Here is a 26380-nt window from a genome sequence, read left to right on the forward strand (position 1 = left end):
TTCTTTTATAGTGCTCCCTCGAACACCTTTGACCTGGAACTGAAACAATGGATCTAGATACCTGTAGCAATACCCAAAGCACCGCTGACTCAAAAGGCTTCAGTTCACTTTGAGCCTCTGCTTGGTTTTGCCGATTTGAAATTATTTAACTTTCACTTCGTAAATAGCCCATGCTGGTCACTGGTTCCTTTCTTCAGAAAACTAAGAACCAATTAATCATACAAAACTATTGGCCTAATTCACAGGCGTGTTTCATAATGGCAAAACCCCATTGGAAAATGCTCTGTGAATAAGATCCCAAACGTTCTGTTACAATTGAGCCCCTGCCCTTGTCCATTATCCCTATAATCTGCCCTCCACTTTCCCGCCTAACTTGTCTCTCTTCAATCTTGCCCTGCCTGTGGGAACTTTTCGTGACTTTTCATACAAATTAGTGTTCCGACTACTCTCAGAAATCCTACTCTAGGTCCTTCTTCCACTGCTTTTGGCCCATCTCACTTCTATTGATTTCAAACTTTTTGACCCCATTATGTTCTCTTTACACCACGCCTCTTGCTTCTCTCATTTCTTCCTTCAACCTTTTATTCCACTTTTTTGCTGATGCAACTTTTATGCTGATGTCATTCTCCATTCAAATATTTCGAGCTGCATTCTCTCCATCCAACTTTGGAGGAATTCTCACTCCCTTGTAGACTCTTAACAAAAATTAAATACTACTTTCCTGGGTGGCAAAGAACAAAAAATGCTTAGCCTGGGTGGGTAGCTCCCAGGAGGAACTCCTCTCCAACCCAGAAAAAGTAAAGAAGCGCCTAATGGAGAGAGACTAGATTCAAACACTAGACGAAGCACACGCCTCAAAGCTAACCCAGGACTGCCCAGTTACCCCTGCTAAAGTCAACAGAGCAAGATCTTACCTACTAAAATGTCCGGGTAGGAATCTTTGCGAAAACTTCATGTGCATTCGATTGAACCTCGTATACACTAAGGACATTTTAACCGGATGGAAAAAATCTAACTCCAGTTCATGTCGATTTTGCAAACTGCCAGACACAGTCACAACACTTAAACACCTCTTATTAAGATGTTAAGGAGTGGGTAACAAGCGTGCCCTTCACTTGGGTCGTTTCTTCAATAATTCACACTGCTTTGACGAATAGGAATGTTGGATCAACCTGACGAGCAGTGAAAAACCCAGATGGATTATCGCTGTAGTGGGATTTTTCGAAGGACTCTGCATTCTAAATCGCCCAGACTCCCTGACGTCAACAAAAGGAAAGGAAAAACAATCTTAGACGACCTGTGGAGGCTGATCTGATCAGGTTTATTCACATAGACAACAGACGTGGAAACAGCCTCTTCTCGCCGCCTTTAATTTTTTTTCTTCGACCTCCTTTCTTCTTTCTTTGTTTGACCTTCACCCAGGAATCTTGTAAAATTTGTTTTAGTACAATTGAACCAAGTAAATACATTTTTTTTTTAAATACTATTTTGTTCATGCTCCCCCCACTGCTTCTCGTGTCATAGTTGTCTTCCACCTTCTTTTATCTTTTTTCTTCCTACTCCTCCCTACGTTCTCTTAGTTCATAATCTCAATATCTCCTTAAATCCCTGTCTCTCCCATTGCTCTTCTTAACCACACATGTTCCTATCAAATCATACAATATGAAAAAATCTCTTCTGCAACTGAAATTCCCATTCTCCGAGATTGCTATTCTTCTCTTCAGGTTGGTCTCCCATTCAATGTTTTGACTCCATGTCAGTGTTTTGAGTGCCATTTATCTTCTTTTCAAGCTTTCTTCGTTGGCCCATCCACCACCGCCATTTTTCCCACTCTTTATTGGGCCCTTTTCTGCATTTTCAAATGATCTGGTGCAGGTCCATGGGGTGCCTATACAGATGCAGGTGATTGTGTATTATACGCATATGCCTGAAATGTAGCCGTATGTGGCATAATGAGATCAGCCAGTGGTCTTCTGACGTAGCCATAGTGATAAGATTGAGCCCCATGGGACCCCGCATGCTAAAGGGTTGCTTTTTGAAAGAAAAGTGCTAGGCCAGACCTAAACTTTTGTATCCTGTACAAATGGAATTCTTTGATCGTCCTTTACATGGAAATAGTTTTCACCTTCCACATGTGAGGTCCTGCAGGATTTCAAATCGGACACTCCTAGTGCCAAGCCTACCGCCTTCTCCAAAATTGCTTTCCTCACCGTAGGGTTTCACCCTCTCAGACCTTGAGGGCTGAGAAGCTTCAAAGTCCAAAATCTTAAATTCAAATACAAATATTTTGTATTAAAACAAAATCTGCTCCTGTATCTGGCTACCATGTCTCAAAATGTAGGTGGAAGAGTGTTCTACTATTTATTATGGGGCAGGGTGGGATCTATAACATCTTGTCCCTGGCTTCTATAAAGCATCGGAGCAGGCTACTATTGCATCATATCACCAAATCCTCCAGAATTGCCACCAGAGTTTAAAATAGACACTTCTGAATTGGTCCAGATGATTCAGGAGCGTATTTTCAAAAGGGAAACCAACCTTGTTCCAGTACATCAAAAAGGATAGGGAGGTTATTGCTGTTACCTCACCTGTTTCTCCTTTGGTCTGCACTTTCCACTTCTCCCCCCTTCCATGCACTTTTCCCCTCCCCCTCTCCCATGCACTTGCGCGTTCAGTGTCACTGGACCTACTAAGATTGTTGTTTTGTTCTCCCATGTTCCCCTCCCTTGCCTTGTCGCGCTCTGAAACACTTGTGTACAAGTGCGATACAAATAAAATATCAGTTCAATTTCTAAAGATGCCATAAATCTGACTCGTAGTGAAGCTATATTCCCTCAGTATCATTGTCATGCCAGCTCTTCATCAAATTATGGGGACAAAAAAAACTTGTTTTGTTCTGTGAATCTACTGGTTATATACTTTCATATCCCCACCCAGAACCAGCTCTGATTTCCTGGGGCTGGTCAGTGAGGGAGTGGACAATTACAACTACAACAAATATCTTGCATTGACTCGTAACATGGCTCCAAGAGTGTTTAACACGTTTCTGTAAGTGTTGATGGTCCATCTGCACCTGCTGGCAATTCCACTACATTCTTGAGCAGACAAAAATTCCTTCAGCGTCAGAGGCTGTTGGCAGTATCATGTTGGTTTGCAACAGCGTTCTTTGAAAAACATGGTTGCAGCCAAACATTTCATCAGCCAACCCTGGTCCAGCCCTGGTCTAACGTTCCATCAAAGAGATTTTAATCTTTGGATATTTTCTGAATAGTTTCTTACATGTCATATCCTCCCTAGTTGATGGCACTGGGTCTAGGGGATGCTGTATAGCTTTTTACTATAAGCTCCAAAATATGTTTATGGTTTTAGAGGTTTGCAGGGTTTAAACTTGAACTTTTGCCATATAGTCCCCATTGCCAGATTACGGGAATTCCAGCTTTGTCTCTCGTCACATTTTGAATCAGACATTGAAACCGCAGGACAAATGTAGAGACCATTCTCTTACATTTCTAACAGGCTTATTTTGATGGACCTATGAGGAAAATCTTCTTTGAAGACTGTTCCCTCATATCTGTGCCACCATCAATTCCCAGTAATGGTTGGAGAGGCATCTTTAAAGATCATTAGGTTTACAGCCTGCTACCTCAAGAAGACAGAAGCCATATATCAGTGTTTAAGTGCATTTCCTAGCCTTGAAATCCTTCTTCCCCTCTTCACGTGGCAAGGTAGTCCAAATATTCACAGACAACATTATGGCAGTGTTCTTCCTTAACAGATGCAGAGGAACGCAAGCCTGCTATCCCTCAACTGACAGTGCAGATTTTGCAATGTTATGTGTTTTGTCAAAAAGTTGTAATCAGACAAGCTAAGATCAAAAGTCTTTTCCATCCTCTGCAAGAGTCTGAAATCAATAATTTTCCTCTCGACATTGCAAGCATTGGGGGACCTTCAGATCTCTCTAGTAGGGACAAATAACAATTCCCAATGTCTTGTCCCCACTTATTGATAGGAAGTGGTCTCAGCTTTCTATGCAGCACTCTAATGATAGATTAATATTTATATTTGTCAGGCCAAATTAAGATTGAAAGAGGAGTGTGTCAGGGTTGCCTGATTGCCCCCTTTCTTTTTATTCTTTTTTGTGTCCGACCTGTGTCAATGGTTGCAGGGGAAGGGATTAATCACCCCAAAAATCAGAGATGTCAAAATGAACTGTTTGGCTTATGCCGACAATGTAGTGGTTTTAGACCACTCCCAAGTTGGGCTACAACGTTTGTCTGCATTGGTGGACTATGCCCAAAGTAATTAACCCAGAGAAATCTAAGGTAATGATTTTTAAACACCCCAATAAGGTATTTACGTGGGGGCGATTATCAAAGCCTTTCCGAATATGTACCATCTTCTTGCAACCATTGACCTCAAGATCATTAATCTGGGGGCACAGATGAAAAGAATGTGTCCATTTTACCCCTGGTGAGGTTCTATATAGGAAAAGTGATCCCTGTCATAATATTTGACCTAGACTGAAACCCGCTTTCACCCAACATAGACTGTGATAAAATTGAGGCTAAACTTTGGAAGAGGTCCTTGAACCTGCTAAATTGCGTACCCATTGTATGTTTAAGGTACAAACTGGGTTTGAGTTCTCTTGCTGCTATGATGGAGTGGAAATGGATATCCATCTTTAGGTCAATCTTTGCTCTGCCAAATGGTTCCTTGTATGAGGACGTAGCACTGTCAATGCATAGATGTGACAATGTTTTTCTTAACAATCATGTGTCAAAGTGTCAGGACATCTTAGCCAACTCTGACTGCTCAAAGGAGTTTCTTATCCAAAATCCCGAGAAAGTTAAAGTGTGTATGAAGCAAATGGATTGGATACAAACCCTTGATAACTTAGGTTGGCTAAGTTATCATCATCACATACACGCACTGATAAACCAAGATCATTTATGCCCCCTTGCCTAAATAAATCGCCTGATCTAGCTGTCAGAGCAGAATTTCTAAGATTCAGACTAAATATGTTCCCAACCTTGAAAATCCTCTTTATTAGAAACAAAGAGGAATATCCCACTGCCATTTGCGATAAATGCGACAGTAAAGAAAGGCAGTCCTGTATCTTCTTTTATCGCAATGCCCAGGTAACTGGGCTTTGGGAGTGGTGAGATTCCAAAGATTTGTCTATGATGTAAGGTGGCTGACTTCCGACCCTTTCTGGGATAGATTATCCTCAGGAAATCTTCCTGACTGCTGAAGTAGTTGCCTTTTTAAAGGTTTTGGGTCTGGGGGGAGAGGATCAATCCTGGTTCAGTAAGATGTGAAGATCATTTGATGTATTTTAATGGAGTTTATAACTGTTTTAAATTCTAAATTTTGATTCTGATTTGCAGCGTTTGTTTTGTTTCCAAAGAGTGTTTTATTTTGTTTCTACAGAGTGCTTTGGTTTTTTATTCTCTTTTCCTATTTCTTCTTTTAAGTATAGGAGATTTTCATGTATTTACATGTTAAAAGTCATAAATTAGTTTTTTGTTGAACATGGTTAAAACACAATAAATAAATAAATACATTTAAAAAAAAAAAGAAGGAAACCATAATGATGGATCATCACACGCCACTCATTTATAAGATGCAACCACAATTGAGACATTTCCATCTTGTTCCGGTTTTAGAAGTACCTGCTATGTTTTTTCCAGTTGCCGAAAAATGTATTTGCTCTTTGTCACAGATGGCCTGAATTACTCAGACCCTCAACGACGTTTCAAGGAATTTATTGACAAATACAGCAAAGGTGTGGATTGATTTGTGAAAAGATAAAGAGATTTATCAGGGCTGAGAGGGGCAGTTGTTGAATCAAAAGGCTAGAAAAGGGGTTTGCCCTCCTCACGTGGGATTCCCTCCCTTGCCCAAGCATTCGTAACCCCAGTTTGTGCTACTGACCTCTAAACCCCTACTGTCTGCATACTGCCTTCTCACATTGGTGGTGTCCCTGTATGCAGCCTGTCTATTCCCGCTGAGGGACTTCCTACCTGGCACTAACACTGTGCTTCTAGATCCTGGTAGATGTGTGCCATTTGATCATCACACCCTCCATCTCTCATTAGTATTTTCCATCCTACCAACTGTACCAACCTTCTCTCCTCCCCACGTCCTTCTCCTCTGTCTCTCTGCTGTTTCACCCTCTCCTACTTTAACCCTTCGATGTTACTACCTTCCTACCACTCTCCTCCTGCTACTACTTTACCTTCTCCGTAAGATTAATAACCCTCTCCATTCTCTGCACCACTACTATAACTACTACTCCATGCTCAGCAATACTACTATCCCTTCACCACACTGACTACAAGTACTCTCACTGCTATTACGCTGACTGCTACTAGCTTCCCTCCAATGTCTTAGGCACTTCTAGTCCTCACAGCCAGACTTTGATGTTACACCACCGTCCGTCCTACTACTATCACTCCCTCAGTACTGCTGCTGCTCTCTTCTTCCCTAAACTATATATATGGTGCCCTGCTCACCCTTGTACTACACTCTCTCCCTAATTTCACACCCTCCCCAATTCTCTTCTACACCCTTCTCCTTGCAATCCCATTCTTACACCCCTCTCTACTAGCCTTCCCTAAACTATATATATGGTGTCCTGCTCACCCTTGTACTACACTCTCTCCCTAATCTCACACCTTCCCCAATTCTCTTCTACACCATTCTCCTTGCAATCCCATTCTTACACCCCTCTCTACTAGCCTCACTCCTAACATGTATTCCCTCTCACACTAATACTACCCCCACTCCCCTACGCCTATCCTTCACATTATCTCTATCTCTCACACACTTGATACACACATCCGACCCCACTTCTTACAGTACAAACAACTGGTATCACTCTTTCCCAGAAATACCTCTGCTTCGCTATGCTCTGCCAAAAACCCCAACACTCCTCTCCTCCGTCTGTTATTCAATCCGGCGCCTCCTGTGACCTCCCCCATTCAACCCACACTCTGCCTTTCCTGCTGCCTGTTTTTTATACTGTGGGGCTGGTGGTTTAGTGCCTTTCTCACTTCCCATTGGCTGCAGCGCTCACCTGACACCCTGCACAGTGAACAGGACATAGTTGCGAGGCTTAAAAAAACCTGTCTAAGCTTCTCCCCTTTTTAATAGCCTCAATGCTTTTCCTCCTGGTTTTCTGTCCTGTCATGTGGGTGGAAATTCAATTTTCGGTCATGGTGAGTTTTTCTGATTCTGAGGGGTGATGGTCCTAGTTGGTACATGGTGCTGCTTCACAGGCTGCATGAATTGCTGCTTTCTGGGCTTTGTGGTTGTTCGGACTCCCCACCCCCCACCAGTTCCTGCTTCCTATCTCTGGATTAGGGCTGGCTCAGGCATTTGTTCTAGTGAGTGCCCTCCAAAGAAGAGAAGTGGCCCTCTCTCTCCCCCTTGACAGGGTCATGAACCTAACCCTGTAACGGCATTAATGTATTTTTTAGGTGTTTTGTCATGTGTGTTACTTGGAAGGGTTTAACCAGGAAAGCGTGGAAAAGCAAATGTTGGTTATTTTGACTCTTGGCTTTGGCGAACATGGTTAACCTTATCTAACACATTTTTTGATGGCATAGAGATGTTCCCTTATTTCCACAAAAAAAGTGAACTGGTCAAAGTGGGGCTTTTATACATTCATAATGAGTTCCCATCCTACATGAGGAAACTATGTGAACCCAACTTGTGATCTGGAGAGCCTCTCTTTGATTATTTTTGGTTTGCCATCATGTTCTTCAGGAGAAAGTGAGCCTTGGGGCTTGTTAACCAGTGGGCCTGGGATAAAGCGGTGGTTACCATCACCCTATCTTTTAGTCCCAAGGTGGTATCATAATTCCACTGCATTCACGTCCTATATATCCACATCACAGACCAAACTCTTCGAAGACTGAGGAGGCCCTGCACAATTTAGCTGCTGCTCCAGAAAAAACAGTTTCACTTTCATTTACAAACTGTATTTCTCCTTTAAAAGAATCACTGTCCTCTGGGTCATACTGCCCCCCCATCCAATGACAGTCTTCTCCATAAGCCCCTCCTCTGGCAGCCATCTTCAGATTTTTACTGCACGCTTCAGTGTTGGGAGTCCTTGAGTTTGCTCTGCGAACTACTTCTACGTTTTTTCGTGTTTTCGACGCAGACAGTTTCTATATTTGTTCCAACATAGCCTGTGTGCTCTCTTCTCCATGTGCCGTCAACAGGGATCCGTTGTCGTGAATTTCATCGCCCCTCAAGGGCGAAGATCGTCAAAGTTTCCATAAGAACATCGGGCATCCCTCTTCAAGTCCTGCACCAAGTGCCGGCTACGGACAGTGTTTGTTGAAGATACGCACCTGCAATGCCTCTACTGCCTGCATCCAGACCAGTACCAGGCCGTGGCCCAAACATGGAGGTTTCGTCCACAGACGCCGAGGACCTGGAGTCCTTACACACGGTCCATGAGGACATGGAAGAGGACGACGCCGCCACCAGGCCTAGTGTTCCAATCACGCCAGCTCAGCCAAGGGACGTGTCTCTGGACAGCCTGTCAACTCTCCACACCTTGGTGTCAAAGATCCAGAAGAGGATGCCGCATGGCCAGGTTCCAATGGTCCCCCAGGCCACTGATCAGCCGCCAGCGAAGAAGAGGAAGCATCATCCGATGCCCCCATTTCAGCCTCCACATCCGCGTCTGGCCCCCTCTCCACAGATACGGCCACGATGGACGACGACGACGATGATATTGTCGCAGCTGGCTGCGGGTCTCCGCAGCCTAGGGCATCCTGTGAGAAACTGGAGGGTATTCTCCCAAGCTAGCCTCGAGAATCCCTTATTCAGGTGGCCTGGGAGGAGCTGATGCTGTCAGGCCCCAAACCCAGGGATGGACGGAAGAGAGAGGATCACCTGGATGGGGGAACCCAGGGGTTGTGCTCGGGGAAAGGCCCCAGGTGAGGCGCTGTTATCTACTGGGGATGAGGAGGATGTTACCCCTGAAGCCTTTTAAGTTATACCACATCGACCCCCTTCCTCTAACTAAATCTCTCAAACCCAGATCCAACAATCCCTCCGTGTATAGCCAACCAACCAGGAGGCCAAACCTTGTTACCCTTGAATACTCCAACTCTGAGAATCCTCTTTTTTCAGTTGTCCACCCTAATAATCCGGACATTTCGATTTGATTAGCAAATCCCACCACAAGGGTCAGGCAAAGTCGGGCAATTGACCAGAATCACACACACCTGACGGCCCTTTCCCTTCCCCACAGGGATAAACGGTAGAGCACAAGAGCACAATACAAGCAAGGCAGACCGCACAACGAAAGTGCCAACTCAGCATGGCAGTTGAAGAGGAGGAGAAACACGGCACAAACCGAGAGGGTGACAAGGAGAGAAGTGACCTTGCCCTTTCCGACCAAGGCCCGTGAAACCTCTGCGGAAGGAATCGTAAGACCGCAGACAATAGCCAGTGTGTGTTGCAGTAGATGTCAATGGTACACAGGACCCTCCTCCGATGATAACCAAGCCGGGGAGAGATGCTTGTCTCTGTGGTACCAACCTTTACTCCAGAGAGAAGAAAAGAAAAGCGAGTCGAGGGGCGAGCCGATAAGAAACCAAACTGTGTTGAACGAAATGTAGCAAACGACTTGCTGAACTGTGAAAGTACAAAGAACTATTGATACTAAAAGGACGAAAACCAGCAACAGCAGAATCTGGCACCACGTGGGTGCACACTCAGGAAACTCTGGGTGATTAACCGATTGTTGAAACTAACCTTACCATCAGTCCTTGGGAAAGGCGAGAAAGAGGTCATACAGTGGTCTAGTAAAATCCTCTGTACATTCGAAAGTCTTTGGCCGACAGATAATTGCAAAGCTAAGGGAAGTGAATCCCGCATTGTAAGAGCTAAATTAAAAAAGGAGCGTATGACAAAGTTGGCAAGAGTGAACCCGGAGGTGGGATGTCCACAGTGAACGGTTTAAAAAGACATTAACGATTGCTGACAGCGGAACTGTTGGCTCGTGCTGGGGAAGCTCGAGCGTGTGCTGTGCTCAGGAGTCCCACCTTGTCTCGTGCTCAAAACGTGGGGAAGGGAGACCCCAACAACTGCATCCTAACTTATTATTTGTGAACAGTTCTTTCTTTCCTGTGAATCCTATCCCACACTCTTTGCTGTATTTAGCATAAGGATTGGCAATTGGTTTTTCGTACTATAGGCCCTTTTATTTGAAAAGACACTACTAGGACTGCCTTATTATTATTTGCTCCCATCTTAGATTTAGGTTTAGATTAGGTGTTTTTCCTATCCGCATTTACAGTTTAATAAACACCTTGAACTGTGATCACTTGTGTCTGTCTTTACTGTTGCCACCATGAGTTCCTTTATAGTCCCCACCGGATGAGGTGGGGTTGTTTCATTCCATGATCGGCAGAGCCTCCAAGCTATTTCAGCTTGTGCCCGAAGAAACCAGGAAGGAGGGATTTTTGTACAAGAGGCGCAAGGTCAAAAGGAAGAGGGTCATGGCGGTGCCCCTTCTGGGCGATGTGTGAGAGGAGGGTCTTGCCGTCTTGAAGATCCCTTGCATGGCTCTGGCCAAACGGGATAGGCTGGACAAGTACTGGGTGCTGTAATCTGCACCCAAGTGCCTGAGGTCACAACCGTCGCCGGATTTGGTGGTTTCAGCAGCCGCTAGGAAACGGTCTGCTAACCCTCCCTCGTCGTCCTCAGTCCCTCCGGACGACGAGGGGAAGACTGTAATTTACACCACCGCGGCCAACGCTCTGGCGATCCTAGCCAGGAACGACGGGGAGCTGGGGTACAAGCTGGGTCCGGTTATGGACAACAAGAAGATTGAGACAATTGCTCTCTTCCATGAAGGTGAGGTAGCATCGGATCACGCCATCACAGTGGCGCTGGACATTGCTGACACAGGGTTCCAGCAGATGGGGAACGGTGTCTGTCTTCGTCGCCACAGCGTACTGCATGCGTGCCTGCCGTGCCATCACAACAATGTCATCCCTCAGCTTCACCCACACATGGCTACCCTCCCATACAATGGCAATGACATGTGTGCCCCATGTCCCTGCCAGACCTACCAAAGACCCCAATACACATATTGGCTCTGCAATTGGGTCAGCCATCAAGCCCAGCCTTGCCCCATCCACCGCCCCTCGACACTTCCCCCTGCACATCCCAACACTGACAGACCGCCCCCCTCCCCATGCCACCATCCCCAGCAAATGCCAGGACACCACAGCAGTAGTTTCTGTAGAGCCATGTATCATGTACAACATCCCACAACCTGCGACTGAGTCCGCACAACAGAAGCATGTGCGCACCATGCCGTGTACCGCGGCATGTCCCCTCTACAGCACGCCTCACAACAAACATTGCATGTATCAGTGCATCTTGAGCCCACACTGGTCACTAACATCATGCCTTTCCTCCACCCTCGGGCACATGTGGCAGCGATGGAGGCCAAGCATGCACCTTAAGGGGCACCAGATGCCGAAGACGGTCAACTCCACGGCCCACCCCCACCACCCAGGACACGGCAGCAACCACTGTGACTATCACAACTGCCCCTACAACTGCTGCCCACTCCACCCTGGCAGCACCTGCAATGCCTACAACTGCTGCCCCTCCACCCTGGCAGCACCTGTGGTGGTGCAATTGCCTGCAAGGCCAACAGCAGGAAGATGGACACTGACTCACCACAGCAGCCACATACATATGCCCATGACTCCAGCGAAGAGGAGGCTGCTGACGATACAGGAGACAGCACGGTGGACACCACCGACCAGGCCATCTATGAGCGGCCTGAATTCAGCCCCATGAACCTCTGAAGCCACTCACGCCTGCCCTTCCTCGGTGTCTGGGACATGGATGGGCGCCTGCCACATAGATGAAAGGCAGGAGTGATTGTCGACCCTTGTGCAGCAGCACCTGGAGGAGTCCTGCCTGATGCGGGGGGTAGGGGGATAGGGGCAGCTGTGCGCGGTCTTTGGACATGCAATGTCTGCAAGACTGCTCCTGGCCAGGAGGGTCAGTGAGGGCAATGGCATAATGTCGGCCATGGCCTAGTCGCTGGTAATGTCCCTGCAGGGGGCCCTGGATTGACGGACCAGTGACCCTACCCACACGCCATACACAAGCTCCACGCCCACTAGTTCACTCTGTGGCAGCCCAAGGCGGAGGTCAAATGCATCTGTCAGCCCCACGACACAGGGCAGACCAGGTGCCAAGCGGGCCCATAAATAAGCTAAGGACTAACATTTGCCGTGGGTGTCTTGGGCTGAGACATCATGGACAACATGACACAAGTTTGGGAGGGGGTGTGGAGAGGGAGAGTTGGGGAGGAGCTCTGAGGAGGGATAGTTGGGGAGGGGGTGTTGGTCCACCGTTTATATTTCATCATATATATCAATACACTGGGTGTTGCATTGAAATGAGGACTGGACATTTTTCATGTGAAAGTGTGATTATTCGGTGTACAGTGTAGATAGTGGTTGATGGCCTAGGCCATGTGCATGTGTGCTGTGTTCAAAAGTAGTGGGTGATCAGTTCATAACGTACATCACGCCCATCCATGGGGCAATGCTGTCAGTGCCGTCCTCCGCCTCCGCTGGGGGCTTGTCCATGTCTGGGGGAATGTTGCACCTGATGCACATGTTATGTAACATGGCACAGGCCAGGACTATCTTGCCCACCTTCACGGGGCTGTACATTAGGGCACCCCAGATCTACTCAGGCAGCGGAACCTTGCCTTCAGCAGCCCAAAAGTTTGTTCAATTTTGCACCGTGTTCGGATGTGTGCACGGTTGTATGCATGCTCGTGCTGGTTTCGCAGTTGCCTGGCAGGGGTCATGAGCCATGGCATCAAGGGGTATCCGGCATCACCTGCATGGGAGGGACACAAGGGGGACAAAGCCATTGACATGGAAGCCATGTCTGTATGTTGGTCTATGTCACATGGGATGAACACAAGATGTTGCGAATGGCACAGATGACCCTAGCATGCGCTGGATTGTAATGCGGGGGGGCGATGATTCCCTCACCATATCACACCCACCTTGCCTATTACCCCTATGGCTACACCAGCTTGTACTTTGTCCATGGCGTGTGCCACTTCTGGTTCAGTTTGCATGTTGCACTTTGGTCATCTCACCAATTTATTCATCTGTGTACCGACATTGTTTGAATTCATGTCACATGCGTATAGTTATGTGTACTTGTGACAGGCAGGTGGTCTGGCTACATGCTGAGGGGTACACTGCTGGTGGGGAGATGGGTTGCATTAATCTGACATGGCTGTGACGTAGGCGGTGTGGGTTGTGCACAGTGTATTATTGCTGGGGTATGTGGCATTGGTGAGATTCATTCTGGTACCTGTAGTGCATTTGATGTGCCTGTCCATCTGCGCACTATTCGTGATGTGGTGTGCTCCATCTGCCCATGTACCACATGCCAAACATGCCCTTCCGCTCATGCATGCAATATGTGTACATGAAATTGTACATGCACTGGCGACAGTGAACGGCACCCTCTCCCCCTTCTACAGTGCACATGCAATGGTACTCCAACTCACCCAACAGCCAGGTGCACTCTATGCTGTGACATGCCATGTACCCTGGGAGTGTGGGATTCCGTAGCACCATAGAATCGTTTGTGGATCCAGGGAAACGTGCGCTGCAGTGGGTTATGAGGTGGTCTGCATCACACACAACCTGAGCGAGTGATACAGTGTCATGTTTCAGTAGTCTGCCTCATTGGCATGTCTGGCCACCAGCTTAACATGCGTGCAGTCCAACACACTGCACTTATCACGTTGGGCATGCCTGCCAGGGCATGGAACCAGTGATGTATTTACAATAAGGCCAACTGGGCCCAGGCCTGGGGTGGCAGATTGCCACTGGAAAAACATTTATATAGCAGTGTATTTCATTTTAATTGCCCTTTTTCTTAAATTAAAGTTAGTTTTGTTTCTCGAAATCTGGTTGATCCACAACAAAGCGGGAGGGATTTCAAGCCGTTAGCCGTCATTGCACTCTGACTGCTTAAATCTTTGCTTGCCAAACTTCTATATGCACTTGATGTTTACGAAAGATGTATTGTTGAAGTGACTTTTGTAAAAAAAAAAAAGGAAAGAAAGAAAGAAAATGAAATGTGTGTACCAAACCCAGCATGCATAAGGTAGTCTGTGATTCAGTCATACAACTCTCACATACATATCTGACAGATGTAAACCTATTTGGTCATTTTTTATGTTCCCAGAATGCTCCTTTATATGCAAAGCAGCCAGAACCTCATTGGATTTGTTGGTGCCGCTCCCCATTATCATTGGAGTACATGCTAATCAACAGAGACATACACTGTGTTAAGCAATCACCTTTATGGTCATACCATTGCATAAATTAGGGTGCTCCCTCCAGAAAATTAAAGGTTAAAAATGATGCATCATCTTCTACTACACATGCCTATACAAGGCATGCCACACAATCAACAGTTGCCTTCATAAATAACCTTTACATGAATTAGATTTTAAATGTAAAGTATAACTTTTCCTTCAAACAGCAGGAAATCTAGCTAACTAATTAAGAGTTTCTTGTATATCCCACACACACCCGAAGGTCTCCATAAACCACAAATCTCAAAATGTTCCTTTTGTATTGCAGTCTAACAAACTCTAAGAATTAGAAAAACTTTTAAATTACCACAAATGCAAGCTGACATGACACTTTGCCTAAACCACACACACAAAGGTAATGTGCTGCAAAGCCCCAACCCATTATTCAGCTCCACCTTTTGGGTTATTGGGTATTTTGGACAATGGCACAAACAGCAATGATGTGAAGTCTAGATACTATTTAATTTGTTATAAAAGCTGACTGCACTGCACTGCACAGCTATGAGTAATGCTGTTGCTTCCCACACATGAATTTTCAGGGTCGCCCTTATCCATTACTCCACCATGAGAATGCGCAGTCAAAGGTTCAAGAACGTTCTTCAACTGTTGTTACTCCACATATGTTTATGCCTTTGCAAAGTTTACAAATTTCACGTGTGATGTTGCCGACTATTAATGGCGTTCCAGCCCTAGGGATTGGAGGTACATGGACTGCAGCAGATGGTAACCTGCCTTGTCTCCTTTATGCCTCCTTCTAACATCAGAGCTGTAACCATAACAAGGAAGTTTAGTTATTTGTATTAATCAACATTTTTTAAGATACACCTAAACCATTTGGCATGAAAACACTATTTCAACTACCAAAACAACCACCAAGATAACAGGCTTCATTTCGGATTAGAAATCCTCCGCCTTAAAAATGTCTTTATGTTGTTATGGAGCAGAAAAATGGGACAAAATGATGGTGACTGCGTTTAGATTGGTCAAGGCAGACAACGTTTGTTGAAGGGATGGAATTCAGTGAAAGTGCAGAATCTGGCAGATGTGGAGTAAAAATCGTGGGAGGGGTGCATGCACTTAGTTGAGCCTATGGCAGCAGAAATCCTAAATATGCCACTGCATGCAACCAAAGTGGCATTCACTTCGGAAGGTGTTCTGGGGAGGGCAATGTAGTCGGACACATGCCGCAGGAATAGCATCTTGGAGAAACCAGGTTGGGATAACCCGTTCCGCTCTACCACAGTGTGTTGGAATGTGCCGGAGGCCTAGAAATGCAGCACCAATACTACCTTCAGCATGGGGGGTGTTATGGGGGTTGTGATGTTGATTAGGCCATCAATGTCGTCTTGGATTAAGTTGGCTATATAGTTAATGGTCTCCCTGTGCAGCCGATACAGGGTGTGGAGCTGTGTAGCGCTCAGGTTCCAGGGTATGGGAGGCTGCCTGCAGGTTGATTGATATTTTATTTCTATTGCTCCTTCTTCACCTCCTTCTTCTACACCTCCGCAGGGCGTACCTCTGATCTGTACCCCTCCCCGGAAGTCCTTCAAGGATGGCAACCTTCTCCACATAGCCACTCTTAACTCTCGCTCTGCCATCAAGCATTCCTCTAATATATGTCGCCTTCTTGAGGAACTGGACCTTGACATCCTCGGTCTCACTGAGACATGGTTCACGGCCAGCTCTGTCACCACCTTTGACACACTCCTACCTGACAGTTACAAGATTCTCTCAGTGCCCAGGCCCAACCGTGCAGGGGGGGCGTTGCCCTTATCTTCCCTGAGTGGATTCCTGCCACTGTCACTCTTAGGCAGACCTACTCCTCTTTTGAATGTCTTGTCTGCTGACTCTCTCTCTCTCCTAGCCATTCCCTTACCGTGGCTATCTATCGGCCACCTGGTCAAATTTCCTCCTTCCTCTCTGAGTGGGCTGACCTCTCCTCCTCACTCCTGTCCTCAACCACTCAACTCCTCTTTCTTGGTGACATCAACATCCACCTGGATGCCTCCTGTCCCCCCACTGGACTCTTTTGTGACCTATGCGACTCTCTCTCACTCTCTATTCTCCCTTCTGGGCCTACTCATTCCACAGGGCACACTCTTGATGCTCTGATCTCTTATGACCTTCCCCTCTCCGTCCCTCTCTCCACTCCTCTCTCCTGGAGTGATCACTTTCTCCTATCCTCCCACCTCACCCTCCCTACCCCACAGGCAAAGCCACCCTCATCACTGCCACCCACGTTCTCGGTCATCCGACCCTGAAGCGTGTGTCAGTTGAGGCTTTCGCTGCCACCTTCTCGCCCCCCCCCCCCTTCAGCTGACTCCCACCCTGACACAGCCCTCTCCATGCTCCACTCTGCTATATCTGACACTCTTGATGTCCTTGCCCCCGTCATGAGAATCCGCCTGAAGCCCAAAGCCAAATGTAACTCCTGGTATGACACGGATCTCGTCACCCTAAAACGCAAGTGCAGGGTGGCTGAGAGGAAATGGCGTGCTTCGTGTTCATCCTCTGACAAACTGGCCTGCCGCCTGCTCCAAATACCGTCTCTCCGTTCTCACCAAGAAGAGAGCCCTTATCCAAGCCTGCATCTCTGCGGCATCTAACAACTCGGCCGAACTCTTTAAAATCTGCAAGGAGCTTGCCAACCCTGCTGCAGTCTCTACCTCTCCTTTCACCTCCCATGCCCTCTGCACTGCACTGGCCTCTCACTTCATCTCTAAAACTCAGGACATCCTGTCCTCACTCTCCTCCTATCACCTCCCTCTCTCTCTTCCCGGCTCTTCCTCTGGCCCTTCTGCAGCCACCCCTCCTCCCTCCTTCTCTGCCTTTCCCCTTTTTTCTGCTGACGAGGTTTCCAGACAAGTCTGATCTATGAAAGTCTCGTCTAAACAGGTTCACCCCTGTTCCTCCAAAACTATCAAGGACCACATCGACTCCCTGGCTCCTGCCCTGGGTGACTTTTGCAACCACTCCGTCGCCTCTGGAGTCTTCCCTTCCCCCCTCAAGCACTCCCTTGTGCACCCTCTTCTTAAGAAACCCTCTTCCGACCCCTCCTGCCCGGCTACCTATCGCCCAATCTCCATCACTCCCTTCCCGGGCAAGCTCCTGGAGAAACTGGCCATCTCCCAGCTTAACCTCTATGCTGAATCTGTTGGTAGTCTTCATGACCATCAATCTGGCTTCAGAGCTGCCAGAAGCACGGAAACTGCTCTCCTGAACATCCGTGAGGACCTGCTCTTGAACCTCGACTCCAACACTCCGTGTGTTCTCATTCTGCTCGATCTCTCTTCTGCCTTTGACACTGTCAACCATGCCATCCTGCTCAACCGTCTCCGTGATAACCTCGGTATCACTGGTCAGGCTCTGGCGTGGCTGACCTCTTTCCTTTCCAATCGACCCTCCCAGGTCCTACTGGGGTCCTTCCTCTCTGACATCTTTTCCTCCACCTGTGGTGTCTCCGAGGGATCTAATCTCTCTCCCTGGCTGTTCAACCAGTATCTGGCACTCCTTGCCCACCGCATTGCCGCTCTCTGCCCCAACTTTCAGTGCTATGCGGACGGTACCCAGCTCATTTTCAGGCTACCCTCGGCCTCCTCCTCTCCTTCCCTCATCTCTGGCTGTCTGTCTGCTATCCAGGAATGGTGTGCCGCCAATGACCTCTGCCTTAATGCCAGTAAGACTGAGATTCTACTCATCGGCACACCCACTCCCTCCTTCCCTGCAGCTCTCTGGCCAGCCTCTCTTGGCCCTCTTCCTGCTCCTACCTGCAAGGCAAAAAACCTTGGGGTCATCTTCGACTCCACACTCTCCTTCTCTCCTCATATATCTGACGTCTCTAAGAAGTCACACTACCAGCTGCACCTCCTCAAAGGTATTCTTCCCTTCCTCTCCTTCCCCCCAGAAGCTCACTGTCTCCCGAGCCATGGTTCTTTCGAAGCTGGACTACTGTAACAGCCTCTATCTTAATCTGCCTGCTTCCACTCTCCACCGTCTGCAACTCATCCAGAACAGAACTGCGAGACTTGTCCTTGGCCTCAAGCCCAGGGACCGTATCTCTCCAGGACTGAAATCTCTACACTGGCTCCCAGTGGCTGCGAGGATTAAGTTCAAAATCCTCTGCATTGTCCACAAGGCCTTCTGGGGCCTGGAGCCTAAATACCTTCAACTCTCTCTTCCTAAATATCTTCCTTCCCGAGCCCTTCGCTCATCCGTCTCCAACTCCCTCAGGGTTAGCCGCTTCTCGAAGCAACGAGCTGGGGGTAGATCTCTCTCCGCAGCAGGGGGCTCCCTCTGGAACAGCCTTCCTGCCTCCCTGAAACTTGAGGAGAACCATCTCAAGTTCCGGAAGCACCTCAAAACCTTCCTCTTTGCCTCTGCTTTCTCTCTCCCCTGCTAAATCCTTCACTGAAACTGCACTGAATCTGCAACTGGGCCACTCTCACCGACCTCGGTCCTCGGCCCAGCCACTCTCCACTTGCACTGCCTCCCTGGCAACCTCTGCACTGCGGGACTGTCTCTGTATCCCTACAGCCCCCCCTTCCCAGCACTTGTCTGCACTTACTTTGCACTTGCCACCAAATGGCCTTATTTATTTATTTTATTCTACTAACTTGTACTGCACTTCCCCCCTCCCCTTGCACTTTTCCCTTCCCCCTACCCCTGCACTTGCGCGATCTGAATGACACCTGGCCTAGTAGGATCGTTGTCTGTCTTCCCCTTGTTTTCCCCCCTCCCTGCCTCGTCGCGCCTTGAAACACTTGTGTATAGGCGCGTTACAAATGCCATATCATATCATATCATATCATTGCACCCTTACACAAACGTTTGAAGCGCGACAAGGCAAGGGAAGGGGATCAGGGGAGAAACAAAACCAACGATCTTACTAGGCCCAGTGACATTGAGAACTTGCTTGCTGTGCATGGCCATCATCTAACTTCTGTGCCTCCTCTGCCTTCTCTGCCTCTTTCAGTTCAATCCCATATTGGATCCCTGCATGCAGGGCCCCCACCTCCATGACTGCTACTGCAGCTGCCAGTATGGTTGTGTTGGAAGGTGTGTGGGGTGTGGGTGGGGCCCTTTTGTGCATTCACAGTGCTCATGGTGTGCAACTGGGCTGATTATGGCCACCTGTGGCCTATTGCTGCACACCTGAGACTGTTTAAAGGCTGGTACGGATGCCAGTGTTTCCGGTGTGGTCATCACAGTGCCACCAGCATTTTTATGCCAGTGTTTCCATGTTATCGGTACTCGGAATGTGCCCGTACTACCACCATGCCGGTGTTGGGCACGGCCTCCGAGTGCAACCGCTGTTTCTGTCCAGCAATGGTAGCACCGTGGGTGTCAATTGCGGGGGTAGTGTTTGTGGCATCGCGACTCGTAGTGTGCCCGTCTGGAAAAGGGTGCCGGTATGGTGCGACCGGCACTGCTATATCCGGACCGCCACACTTGGAATGAGGCCCACAGATTTATCCAGCCTAAATCCAAACGGATAAAAAGTGGGGGTGAAAGCATCCCATCAGTGGCAGCTCACCTATAGAACTCTCTTCCTCCCTCATCTAAAGGCAGAACAATCCTTATGTTCCTTCAGAAAAGCATTGAAAACATGGCTCTTCATCTAATTCCTAACCACCTGACATTTGCATACCTGTGTAATGGGCTCTTGACTCGGGCTCATCTATGCCCCTCTCCTGTTCATAATTGAGTGTAACTGGTTGTAACAGCATCTTGATGCCTGAGAGTTTTGTGCACTCAACAAATGTAAAAATAAATGGGTCACCCCAACTTGTCCTGCATAAATATGAATTTAGCTGTGCCTAGTGGCTGCTTGGTGTTTCATTAGCTGTGTGCACTACTCTCTGTCTTCCACACCTTCTTTGTGCCCCCCCTCTGCCCTCCCCTTCCTCAGTGTGCCTCAGTACTTCAGACTGGTACGTGAGCACCACTGTAGCCAACTAGGTCACTTTCTATCCCTCCTAACTTCTCTAACTGCTTCAAGATCTCCTATCCTTCCCCTATCACTAAATCTGGCCGTAAGAAACTTAAAAAGGATATACTGGTATCCAACCCAGGCCATTTACCTATTGCAAACACCTATGCCGCGGCTTCCGCCAGAGAGACTTTCACAGAGATCCTCATTTTTGTAAACTCACCTGACCTATGGACTCACCACATGGTTGGCTTTCTCTCTCCTATTACCTCTTCTTTCATTAATGGTGGCACTCGCTGGGAGGTGCTCCTTGACCTCTTCGCCATTTCCAGAGTCATCATCAATGTCTATTTCAATGGAACCATCATGGTTCAGGGTCCTCAACCCAACCTTCCTCTCTTTGACAGGTTCCTCCCTTGCCTCTCTAATCTCACCTCTCACTCTGGCCATGTTCCCCCCCCCCCATATCGGCCTACCTCCTCCTCTGCACAGGCTCCCTTGCCTATTGTGCGTCCTTCTCCTCTGCACAGGCTCCCTTGACCATTGTGTCTTCCTCCTCCTCCTCCTCTGCACAGGCTCCCTTACCCACTGTGCCTTCCTCCTCTGCACTGGTATCTTTACCATGCCACACTGTCCTGGCTCCCTTGTCGACCTTGGTTCCTCTGCCACCCTCCACTGAATTTGTTGATTGTCTCCATCAGTCTGGCTTCAGAGCAGCCAGAAGCACGGAAACTGCTCTCTTGAACATCCGTGAAGACCTGCTCTCTAACCTTGATTCTAATCTCCCCTCTGTCCTCATCTTACTCGATGTCTCTTCTGCCTTTGACACGGTCAACCATGCCATCCTGCTCCACCGTCTCTGTGATAACCTGGGTATCGCCGATCAGTACCTGGCCTGGCTGACCTCTTTCCTATCTGATCGACACTCCCAGGTCCAACTTGGGTCCTTCCTTTCCTCTATCTCACTATCTACCTGTAGTGTTCCTCAGGGGTCTAACCTCTCTCCCTGGCTGTTTAACCAATACCTGGTATTCTTCCTTTCCTCTCCTTCCCTCAGAAGCTCACTGTCTCGAGAGCTCTGGTTCTCTCTAGGCTGGACTATTGCAACATCCTCTTTCTAAATCTGCCTGCCTCTACTCTCCGCCCTTTGCAACTCATCCAGAACAGGACTGCAAGACTTGTCCTTGGCCTCAAGTCCAGGCATAGTATCTCTCCAGCACTGAAATCTCTGCATTGGCTCCCAGTGGCTGCAAGGATTAAGTTCAAGACCCTCTTCATTGTCCACAAGGGCTTCTGGGGCCTGGGTCCTCAATACCTCCAATTCTCTCTTCGTAAATACTTTCCTACTCGAGCTCTTTGCTCCTCCACCTCCAACTCCCTCAGGGTCAGTCGCTTCTCCAAGCAACAAGTTGGTGGTAGATCTTTCTTCGGCTGGGCCCTCCCTCTGGGACAGCCTCCCTGCCTCTCTGAAACCTGAGGGGAACCACCTGTGGTTCTGGTAGCACTTTAAGACGTTCTTCTTTGCTTCTACCTTCTCTCTGCCTCTCCCCTGCTGATCTGTCTGTTTCTGCATTGGGCATCTGGCTACCCTCTGATTTCAGGCCAAGATCCCTTGCCCACCCTGCGACTTACACGCACTGCCTTCGGCAGACCGCACTGCCTTGCACTTTGGTCTGTATCTGCAACCCTACAATCCCTCACTTGCACTTATTAGACACCTGGTGTCTGCGCTTAATTTGTGCACTTGCCAACCGATGGCTGCATTACCTATTATTATTTTGATCCTGTTTTGTGCACTTTCCACTCCTCCCCTGCCCCTCACACTTTCCCCTTCCCTCTCTCCCACACGTGCGCGTTCTCAATGTCAATGGGCGTAGTAAGAGTGTTGTTTTTGCCTTCTCTTGTACCCTTCCCTTGCCTCGTTGTGCCTTGGAACACTTGTGTATGGGTGCAATATACATTAAATATCATATCACTCTCCCTCTGTCCCTCTTGCCACCCCCGGAGGACCATCATCCCCTATATCTTCTCTACTTGTGGCCATCTTCTATCGACCACCAGAACAGTCCACTCTCTTCTTCTCGGAATGGGCTGACCTGGCCTCCTCTCTACTCTCCTCTTCCTCGCATCTCCTCCTGATGGGTGATCTCAACATCCACCTGAACTCTCCTGACTCCTCAAGACCTTTCTCCGACCTATGCACCTCTCTCTCCCTCTCTATCCTACCCTCTGGCTCCATGCACACCGTGGGCCATACCTCGGATGCTCTCATCTCCACTGATATCCCTCTCACTACCTCTCTCTCTTGGACTGATCACTCTCTCCTCTCAACACACCAGAAGCTCTCCTCTTGCAGCAACACACCCGGCACGGCCACTCAGCTTCAAAGTCACTGGACCCATGATAAAAGTGTTAGTGGCTGCCTTTGCCTCCACCTAATCTCCTCCTCCCATTCCTGCGGCTGTCTCCCACCCTAACACAGCCATCACTAACCTCAATCTCTCTATTGCTAACACTCTTGACACACTTGCCCCTGTCATGAGGGTCTGACTGAAGCCTTCCAAAATGTGTAACTCTTGGTATGACTGATCTAGCTGCCCTTAAACGCAAGTCTAGGGCACCTGAGCGGAAAAGGACCTCGTCGGGCTCACTATCTGACAAACTGGCCTGCTGCCTCCTTAAAAAGCACTATCGACTCTGCAGCCGTTCCAAGTTCAAGCCCGCATTTCCGTGCCAAAATATAACACGGGCAAACTCTTCAAAGACTGCAAGGAACTGCCCAATTCTGCAGCAGCCTCCTCTTCTGTCGCACCCACCCAGGACCTTTGCTCGGCCGTGGCTGCACACTTCATCACAAAAACCCAAAACATCCTTTCCTCCCTCTCTTCCACACCACAGTATACACCAACACCAGAGCCTCCCTTGGCCCCCCTCCACTTACCCTCTCCTCTCTCTCACCCGTCACACCCAATGAGGTCAACAGACAAGTCCGGTCTATGAAGGCCTCATCCAAACAGGTGGCCCCATGGCCCTCTAAAACCATTAAGGACAATATTGACTCCCTCGCCCCCAGCATTGGGGAATCCCTGCAATCTCTCCTCACTGCCCTTAAGCACTCTCTCGTGCACCCTCTGCTCAAGATACCCTCTGCCGACCCCTCCATTCCGGCCAACTACCATCCAATCTCTATCACTCCTTTCCTGGGTAAACTCCTGGAGAAGTTGGCTATCTCTCAGCTGACCCTCCACACTGAATCTATTGCACTGGCATCCTTACCTCGCCACACTTTCCTGGCTCCCTTGTCGACCTTGGCTCCTCCACCACCCTCCACTGAATCTATTGGTTGCTTCCATGACCGTCAGTCTGGCTTTTGAGCATCCAGAGGCACGGAAACTGCTCTCAAATCGTGACACTAACACTCACTCTGTCCTCATTCTCCTTGACCTCTCCTCTGCCTTTGACACGGTTAACCACAACATCCTGATCGCACGTCTCTGTAACATCCTGGGAATCACAGGTCGGGTTACCCTCCTTTCTCTCCGACCGCCCGTCCCAGGTGGAACTCTGAGCCTTTCTCTCGACTAAAGCTCTTTCAACCTGTGGCGTTCCCCAGGGATCTAATCTATCCCCTTGGTTCATCAACGTCTATAAGGCTGTCCTGGCACGTGTGATTGCCACTTTCACCTCTAACTTCCAGTGTTACGCCGATGACATGCAGATATCTTTCAGGATTCCCTCATCCTCCTCCTCGCTCATTTCCGACTGACCGCAATTCAGTCACGGTGTGCCAGAACGACCTCTGCCTCAACGGCAGGAAGACTGAGATTGTTTGCATTCGGACCCCTGCTCCCGCTTTCCCACTTTCACGTTGGCCGGCCTCCCTTGGCCCTGCTCCTGCACCCACCTGCAAGGCTACAAACCTTGGAGTCATCTTCGACTCCACTCTCTCCTTCTCCTCTCACATCTCTAACATCTCTAAAAAGTTTAACTATCAGCTACACCTCCTAAGAAGTACTCTACCTTTTCTCACTTTCCCCCAGCGACTCACTGTCTCCAGAGCCCTGGTTCTCTCTAGGCTGGACTATTGCAACAGCCTCTTCCTCAACCTCCCTTTTTCTGCCCTGCACCCTCTGCAAATCATCCAGAACAGAACCAGAAGACTTATCCTTGTCCTCAAGCCCAGGGACTGCATCACTCTGGCGCTGAATTCCCATCACTGGCTCCTTGTGACTTCAAGGATCAAGTCCAAGACCCACTGCATTGTTCACAAGGCTTTCTGGGGCCTGGGACCTACCTACCTGCAACGCTGCCTACCTAAATACTGTCCCTCACGAGCCTTCCGCTCATCTACCTCCAACTTTCTGCGAGTGAGCCGTTTCTCCAAGCAGAGATTTGGAGGGAGATCCTTACCCTCCACAGGTGCCTCCCTTTGGAATAGCCTCCCTCTGTCTTGAGCCTCATCTTCTTAAGTTCCGGAAACTCCTCAAGATCTTCCTTTTCTCCTCTTCCTTCACTCTCCTTCTGCCCTGCTAACCTAGCTATGTACTCTTTCCCTCTCTCCCTCTTCTTCCTAACAGCTTGCTGACTGGCCGCCTGGTGTATCTCAGAGTCTCAACGGTCCTGGGCAACCCCACCAGTCCCCTCTCGCACTTGCCTCAGGGCCCTGCACCCCACCTACCTTCACTGCACTTGAGAATTAACCCAAGAGAGTGTCTCTCTCTGCACTTACCCCAGTCTCAATCAACAGGGTGCACTCCTTGTCACCGTCTGTGCACTTGCATGATCCGAATGCACTGTGCCTGAATATTGTCTGTTCTCCCTTGTCTTCACCCCTAATTGCACTGGTAAAACTGCAGAATCGCTGTCAGGCCTATTTGCTGTGTCTCAACTTGTTAAATGTATTATACGTACTTAGTGTGCAGACTATTATCGTCTCAGAATTTCAAGGGCTCTGAGCGACTGTTGTTTTTCCCCATGTTCCCACTCTTTTTGAGCGCTTTGAAACACTTGCCTGTTTATGGGCGCTATATAAATATACCATACCATCTGAGAGTTGCTATTGTGAACAACTTATGTAACCTTTTAATGCTCACTAAATCCAATCTACACTATGCATACCTTCTATTTTCAATATGAGACGTGCTTTACTTGTGAAGCTCTGTTTCATTCATTTTTGCCTCTCACCACCTTCTTCATCTGTGGGTGGGGATCGTTTTGCAGGGTCTCATCCTCAAACCAAGTGAGTAATCGGATATAGCCATGTTAATAGCCTCTTGAGGTTTCCAGTTCCATAAGGGGTTTGCACACAGTGAATAAGGGGAAGCTTGGCTTAGGTAGACTGGTAAATGTTAGGGACACAATGAGTAAATGATTGATTTTGAATTCTCCAATTGGAGTCTAAACACTTAAAATGGAGAGCTCAATCTCTCCCACCCGACTAAAATGTCCCTCTGTTCTCCTCAGTCTGAAGATTGTTGGACACCAGACACTAATCTGATATTGTGAGATAAAGTGGTATTGTTTATTAAAACTGAAAATGCTGTGCATCCCCTTGTTGGCAGTTTTAGAATTGTATGTTCACAGTAGAATCTTCTATTAAAGGCATACTTATTGGTTTTTATTTGAAAGCGGGTTTGGTCCTTCGATCAGAGGCATCTGTAATAGGGGCTAGTAAGAGAAGTCCCACTAATGGTTGTTAAGACGCAGGAGTGATGGGAGTTGGAGCAGACACCGGGAACTGGGGGCAGAGTGTGCTTGGAGTAGACAGGTGCAGATGGAAAATGCTGAAACTAGGAGATTTGCACGGGACGAATCATTCAGGGGATAGACAAGTTTGCTGTATGTTGGGGGCTAGAGGATGAAGCAGCAGTTATTACTGGGCCACAGTGGGACTTAGCACAAGCAGAGGGGAGTGGCATTTGCAACTGTTAACAAATGTTGTGAGCAGGTATTTGTTGGCACAGGGTTATGCCGATAGGCGCAAGCACTGGACATTTTTCAGTGGGATATGGCTGCCTTGCAGTTTTATTGGTTTGAGATGG

The 26380-nt window shown here is 48.2% G+C and overlaps 1 protein-coding gene across 4 annotated transcripts in view; it reads left to right on the forward strand.

Annotated features, from left to right (window-relative positions):
• The window catches only part of EPN3 (epsin 3), a 472738-nt gene that overhangs the window by 307026 nt on the left and 139332 nt on the right, over window positions 1-26380 (forward strand). The window lies entirely within an intron of this gene.

This window comes from Ambystoma mexicanum, chromosome 3q, assembly GCF_040938575.1.
Source record: "Ambystoma mexicanum isolate Mex_15411 chromosome 3q, UKY_AmexF1_1, whole genome shotgun sequence".
Classification (NCBI taxonomy): Eukaryota; Metazoa; Chordata; class Amphibia; order Caudata; family Ambystomatidae; genus Ambystoma; species Ambystoma mexicanum.